The 6,188-nt window shown below is 43.2% G+C and overlaps 8 non-coding genes across 8 annotated transcripts; all 8 read left to right on the top strand.

The window, feature by feature from the left end:
• Positions 1 to 104: 104 nt before the first annotated feature.
• LOC142506426 (5S ribosomal RNA) lies at positions 105 to 223 on the top strand. The gene has a single exon (XR_012804720.1). It is a non-coding gene; the product is annotated as a 5S ribosomal RNA (ribosomal RNA).
• A 640-nt stretch (positions 224 to 863) lies between these two features.
• On the top strand, positions 864 to 982 carry LOC142515317 (5S ribosomal RNA). Its single transcript, XR_012811169.1, has one exon. It is a non-coding gene; the product is annotated as a 5S ribosomal RNA (ribosomal RNA).
• A 683-nt stretch (positions 983 to 1,665) lies between these two features.
• LOC142517178 (5S ribosomal RNA) lies at positions 1,666 to 1,783 on the top strand. Its single transcript, XR_012812938.1, has one exon. It is a non-coding gene; the product is annotated as a 5S ribosomal RNA (ribosomal RNA).
• Positions 1,784 to 2,462: 679 nt separating this feature from the next.
• Positions 2,463 to 2,581, top strand: LOC142515319 (5S ribosomal RNA). Its single transcript, XR_012811172.1, has one exon. It is a non-coding gene; the product is annotated as a 5S ribosomal RNA (ribosomal RNA).
• Positions 2,582 to 3,263: 682 nt separating this feature from the next.
• LOC142516263 (5S ribosomal RNA) lies at positions 3,264 to 3,381 on the top strand. The gene has a single exon (XR_012812066.1). It is a non-coding gene; the product is annotated as a 5S ribosomal RNA (ribosomal RNA).
• Positions 3,382 to 4,063: 682 nt separating this feature from the next.
• On the top strand, positions 4,064 to 4,182 carry LOC142507216 (5S ribosomal RNA). The gene has a single exon (XR_012805478.1). It is a non-coding gene; the product is annotated as a 5S ribosomal RNA (ribosomal RNA).
• Positions 4,183 to 4,861: 679 nt separating this feature from the next.
• On the top strand, positions 4,862 to 4,980 carry LOC142509949 (5S ribosomal RNA). The gene has a single exon (XR_012808094.1). It is a non-coding gene; the product is annotated as a 5S ribosomal RNA (ribosomal RNA).
• A 682-nt stretch (positions 4,981 to 5,662) lies between these two features.
• LOC142515856 (5S ribosomal RNA) lies at positions 5,663 to 5,781 on the top strand. Its single transcript, XR_012811677.1, has one exon. It is a non-coding gene; the product is annotated as a 5S ribosomal RNA (ribosomal RNA).
• The last annotated feature ends 407 nt before the right edge of the window (positions 5,782 to 6,188 follow it).

The raw sequence follows: 6,188 nt of genomic DNA on the forward strand, positions 1-6,188 counted from the left end.
AACTTCATGGTTTTGATTGGGCGAGAGCAGTGCTGCGTGTTGTCCATCGTCGCCCGCTTCATACGTACGCGAGGCATATAAGAATAAAAATCACACTCAATGTGGGGTGCGATCATACCAGCACTAATGCACCGAATCCCATCAGAACTCCGAAGTTAAGCGTGCTTGGGCGAGACCAGTACTAAGATGGGTGACCCCATGGAAAGTCCTCATGTTGCACCCCTTTTCGTGTTTTTCTATTTTTGATTACTTGTTGACAGATGACTTTTGACTCAAATAATCTGAATCTCGATCGGGACCAGATAAGACATGTGAAATCAACGTAGCTCGGGCACTGCCGGATTTGGACAAAATTGTAGGCTAATTTGATTGTAAACGGGCAAACGGACGAGACTCATTACTACGCAATGAGCTGACGAGATTTTAGCCGAATTCCTTCTCTAAGACCCTCTAATTTGCGATTTACCGCTTCTGTTAAGCTTTCGTTTCCTTGATAAATCCGCTTAGAAAGTTTGAAATTCGATTCCGGTTCCATTTTATTGTATCCCAAACATAATAATTGCTTTACATTCGCTATTTTCTTCTTTTTACGTGAGCCGGTTCTATGCAGAAGGGTATTACGTAGATTACTCCGGAGACGTTTAACTCATTAAAAACAATTATTTTGACTGTTTTATCCATAATTTACGTAAACGGTCGTGACACGAGTACTTCCCAGGGAGGTTACCCATCCTAGCTCTCCCATCGCACTAGAACGCTAAACTTCATGGTTCTGATTAGGCGAGAGCAGTGCCTCGTGTTGTCCATCGTCGCTTTCTCCACACGTACTCTTGGGATATAAGAATAAACATCCACTCAATGTCGGGTGCGATCATACCAGCACTAATTCACCGGATCCCATCAGAACTCCAAAGTTAAGCGTGCTTGGGCGAGAGCAGTACTAGGATAGGTGACCCCCAGGGAACTCCTCGTGTTGCACCCCTTTTCGTGTTTTTCTATTTTTGATTACTTGTTGACAGACGATTTTCGGCTCAAATCATCTGAATCTCGATCGGGACCTGATAAGACATGTGAAATCAACGTAGCTCGGGCACTGCCGGATTCGGACAAAAATGTAGCCTAATTTGATTGTAAACGGGCAAACGAATGAGACTCATTACTCCGCAATGAGCTTGGGAGATTTTAACCAAATTCCTTCTCTAAGACCCTCTAATTTGCGATTTTCCACTTCTGTTAACCTTCCGTTTCCTCGAGAAATCCGCTTAGCAAGTTCGAAATTCGATTTCGGTTCCACTTTATCGCAACCCATGCATAAGAAAAGCTTTACATTCGCTATTTTCTTCTTCTTATTTTTTTCCTATTTTCTGGGAACATTAAGCGATTTTTGTTGTCGTGAGCCGGTTCTGTGCCGAAGAGTATTACCCAGATTACTCCGGAGACAGTTAACTAATTAAAAACAATTATGTCGACTGTTTTTTCCATAATTTACGTAAACGGTCACGACCCGAGGACTTCCACGGGAGGTCACCCATCATAGCTCTGCCATCGCGCCAGAACACTTAACTTCATGGTTCTGATTGGGCGAGAGCAGTGCCGCGTGTTGTCCATCGCCGCCCGTTCCACCCGTACTCGAGGGATATAAGAATGAACATTCAACTCAATGTCTGGTGCGATCATACCAGCACTAATGCACCGGATCCCATCAGAACTCCGAACTTAAGCGTGCTTGGGCGAGAGCAGTACTAGGATGGTTGACCCCTGGGAAGTCCTCGTGTTGCACCTTTTTCGTGTTTTTCTATTTTTGATTACTTGTTGACATATGTTTTCGGCTCAAATCACTTGAATCTCGTTCAGGACCAGATAAGACATGTGAAATCAACGTAGCTCGAGCATTGCCGGATTTGGACAAAATTGTAGCCTAATTTGATTGTAAACGGGCAAACGAACGAGACTTTTTACTCCGCAATGAGCTGGCGAGATTTTAGCCGAATTTCTTCTCTAAACCCTCTAATTTGCGATTTTCCGCTTCTGTTAAGCTTTCATTTCCTCGAGAAATCCGCTTAGGAAGTCCAAAATTTATTCCGGTTCCATTTTATTTTATCCGAGGCATAATAATAGCTTTACATTCGCTATTTTTTTCTTCTTATTTTTTTTTCTGTTTTCTGGGAATACTTAGTGATTTTTTTTGTCGTGAGCCGGTTTTATGCAGAAGGGTATTACGTAGATTACTCCGGAGACGTTTAACTCATTAAAAACAATTATTTCGACTGTTTTATCCATAATTTACGTAAACGGTCGTGACACGAGTACTTCCCAGGGAGGTTACCTATCCTAGCTCTCCCATCGCACTAGAACGCTAAACTTCATGGTTTTGATTAGGCGAGAGCAGTGCCTCGTGTTGTCCATCGTCGCTTTCTCCACACGTACTCTTGGGATATAAGAATAAACATCCACTCAATGTCGGGTGCGATCATACCAGCACTAATTCACCGGATCCCATCAGAACTCCAAAGTTAAGCGTGCTTGGGCGAGAGCAGTACTAGGATAGGTGACCCCCAGGGAACTCCTCGTGTTGCACCCCTTTTCGTGTTTTTATATTTTGATTACTTGTTGACAGACGATTTTCGGCTCAAATCATCTGAATCTCGATCGGGACTTGATAAGACATGTGAAATCAACGTAGCTCGGGCACTGCCGGATTCGGACAAAATTGTAGCCTAATTTGAATGTAAACGGGCAAACGAATGAGACTCATTACTCCGCAATGAGCTTGGGAGATTTTAACAAAATTCCTTCTCTAAGACCCTCTAATTTGCGATTTTCCACTTCTGTTAACCTTCCGTTTCCTCGAGAAATCCGCTTAGCAAGTTCGAAATTCGATTTCGGTTCCACTTTATCGCAACCCATGCATAAGAAAAGCTTTACATTCGCTATTTTCTTCTTCTTATTTTTTTCCTATTTTCTGGGAACATTAAGCGATTTTTGTTGTCGTGAGCCGGTTCTGTGCCGAAGAGTATTACCCAGATTACTCCGGAGACAGTTAACTAATTAAAAACAATTATGTCGACTGTTTTTTCCATAATTTACGTAAACGGTCACGACCCGAGGACTTCCACGGCAGGTCACCCATCATAGCTCTGCCATCGCGCCAGAACACTTAACTTCATGGTTCTGATTGGGCGAGAGCAGTGCCGCGTGTTGTCCATCGCCGCCCGTTCCACACGTACTCAAGGGATATAAGAATGAACATTCAACTCAATGTCTGGTGCGATCATACCAGCACTAATGAACCGGATCCCATCAGAACTCCGAAGTTAAGCGTGCTTGGGCGAGAGCAGTACTAGGATGGTTGACCCCTGGGAAGTCCTCGTGTTGCACCCCTTTTCGTGTTTTTCTATTTTTGATTACTTGTTGACATATGATTTTCGGCTCAAATCACTTGAATCTCGATCAGGACCAGATAAGACATGTGAAATCAACTTAGCTCGAACATTGCCGGATTTGGACAAAATTGTAGCCTAATTTGATTGTAAACAGGCAAACGAACGAGACTTTTTACTCTGCAATGAGCTGGCGAGATTTTAGCCGAATTTCTTCTCTAAAACCCTCTAATTTGTGATTTTTCGCTTCTGTTAAGCTTTCATTTCCTCGAGAAATCCGCTTTGGAAGTCCAAAATTTATTCCGGTTCCATTTTATTTTATCCCAGGCATAATAATAGCTTTACATTCGCTATTTTCTTATTCTATTTTTTTTTTCTGTTTTCTTGGAATACTTAGCGATTTTTGTTGTCGTGAGCCGGTTCTATGCAGAAGGGTATTACGTAGATTACTCCGGAGACGTTTAACTCATTAAAAACAATTATTTCGACTGTTTTATCCATAATTTACGTAAACGGTCGTGACACGAGTACTTCCAAGGGAGGTTACCCATCCTAGCTTTCCCATCGCACTAGAACGCTAAACTTCATGGTTCTGATTAGGCGAGAGCAGTGCCTCGTGTTGTCCATCGTCGCTTTCTCCACACGTACTCTTGGGATATAAGAATAAACATCCACTCAATGTCGGGTGCGATCATACCAGCACTAATTCACCGGATCCCATCAGAACTCCAAAGTTAAGCGTGCTTGGGCGAGAGCAGTACTATGATAGGTGACCCTCAGGGAACTCCTCGTGTTGCACCAATTTCGTGTTTTTCTATTTTTGATTACTTGTTGACATACGATTTTCGGCTCAAATAATCTGAATCTCGATCGGGACAAGATAAGACATGTGAAATCAACGTAGGTCGGACACTGCCGGATTTGGACAAAATTGTAGCCTAATTTAATTGTAAACGGGCAAACGAATGAGACTCATTCCTCCGCAATGAGCTGACGAGATTTTAGCCGAATTCCTTCTCTAAGGCCCTCTAATTTGCGATTTTCCGCTTCTGTTAACTTCCGTTTCCTCGAGAAATCCGCTTAGGAAGTTCGAAATTCAATTTCGGTTCCACTTTATCGTATCCCAGGCATAATAAAAGCTTTACATTCGCTTTTTTCTTCTTTTTATTTTTTTCCTATTTTCTGGGAACATTTAGCGATTTTTGTTGTCGTGAGCCGGTCTGTGCGGAAGGGTATGACCCAGATTACTCCGGAGACGGGTAACTCATTAAAAACAATATTTCGAATTTTTTATCCATAATTTATGTAAACGGTCGCGACACGAGGTCTTCCCAGGGAGGTCACCCATCCTAGCTCTGCCATTGCGCCAGAACGCTTAACTTCATGGTTCTGATTGGGCGAGAGCAGTGCCGCGTGTTGTCCATCGCCGCCCGCTCCACACGTACTCGAGGGATATAAGAATAAACATCCCACTCAATGTCGGGTGCGATCATACCAGCATTAATGCACCGGATCCCATCAGAACAACGAAGTTAAGCGTGCTTGAACGAGAGCAGTTCTAGGGTGGGTGACCCCCTGGGAAGTTCTCGTGTTGCACCCTTTTTCGTGTTTTTCTATTTTTGATTACTTGTTGACAGACGATTTTCGGCTCAAATCATATGAATCTCGATCGGGACCTGATAAGACATGTGAAATCAACGTAGCTCGGGCACTGCAGGATTCGGACAAAATTGTAGCCTAATTTGATTGTAAACGGGCAAACGAACGAGACTCATTACTCCGCAATGAGCTTGCGATATTTTAACCAAATTCCTTCTCTAAGACCCTCTAATTTGCGATTTTCCACTTCTGTTAACCTTCCGTTTCCTCGAGAAATCCGCTGAGGAAGTTCGAAATTTGATTTCGGTTCCACTTTATCGCAACCCATGCATAAGAAAAGCTTTACATTCGCTATTTTCTTCTTCTTATTTTTTCCTATTTTCTGGGAACATTTAGCAATTTTTGTTGTCGTGAGCCGGTTCTGTGCGGAAGGGTATGACGCAGATTACTCCGGAGACGGTTAATTCATTAAAAACAATTATTTCGAATGTTTTATCCATAATTTATGTAAACGGTCGCGACAAGAGGTCTTCCCAGGGAGGTCACCCATCCTAGCTCTGCCATCGCGCCAGAATGCTCAACTTCATGGTTCTGATTGGGCGGGAGCAGTGCCGCGTGTTGTCCATCTCCGCCCGCTCCACACGTACGTAAGGCATATAAGAATAAAAATCGCACTCAATGTGGGGTGCGATCATACCAGCACTAATGCACCGGATCCCATCAGAACTCCGAAGTTTAGCGTGCTTGGGCGAGACCAGTACTAGGATAGGTGACCCCCAGGGAACTCCTCGTGTTGCACCCCTTTTCGTGTTTTTCTATTTTTGATTACTTGTTGACAGACGATTTTCGGCTCAAATAATCTGAATCTCGATCGGGACAAGATAAGACATGTGAAATCAACGTAGGTCGGACACTGCCGGATTTGGACAAAATTGTAGCCTAATTTGATTGTAAACGGGCAAACGAACGAGACTCATTACTCCGCAATGAGCTGGCGAGATTTTAGCCGAATTCCTTCTCTAAGGCCCTCTAATTTGCGATTTTCCGCTTCTGTTAACTTCCGTTTCCTCGAGAAATCCGCTTAGGAAGTTCGAAATTCGATTTCGGTTCACTTTATCCCAGGCATATAAAAGCTTTACATTCGCTATTTCTTCTTCTGTTTTTTCCTATTTTCTGGGAACATTTAGAGATGTTTGTTGTCGTGAGCCG

The sequence above is a fragment of the Primulina tabacum genome, chromosome 10 (genome assembly GCF_025594145.1).
Source record: "Primulina tabacum isolate GXHZ01 chromosome 10, ASM2559414v2, whole genome shotgun sequence".
NCBI lineage: Eukaryota > Viridiplantae > Streptophyta > Magnoliopsida > Lamiales > Gesneriaceae > Primulina > Primulina tabacum.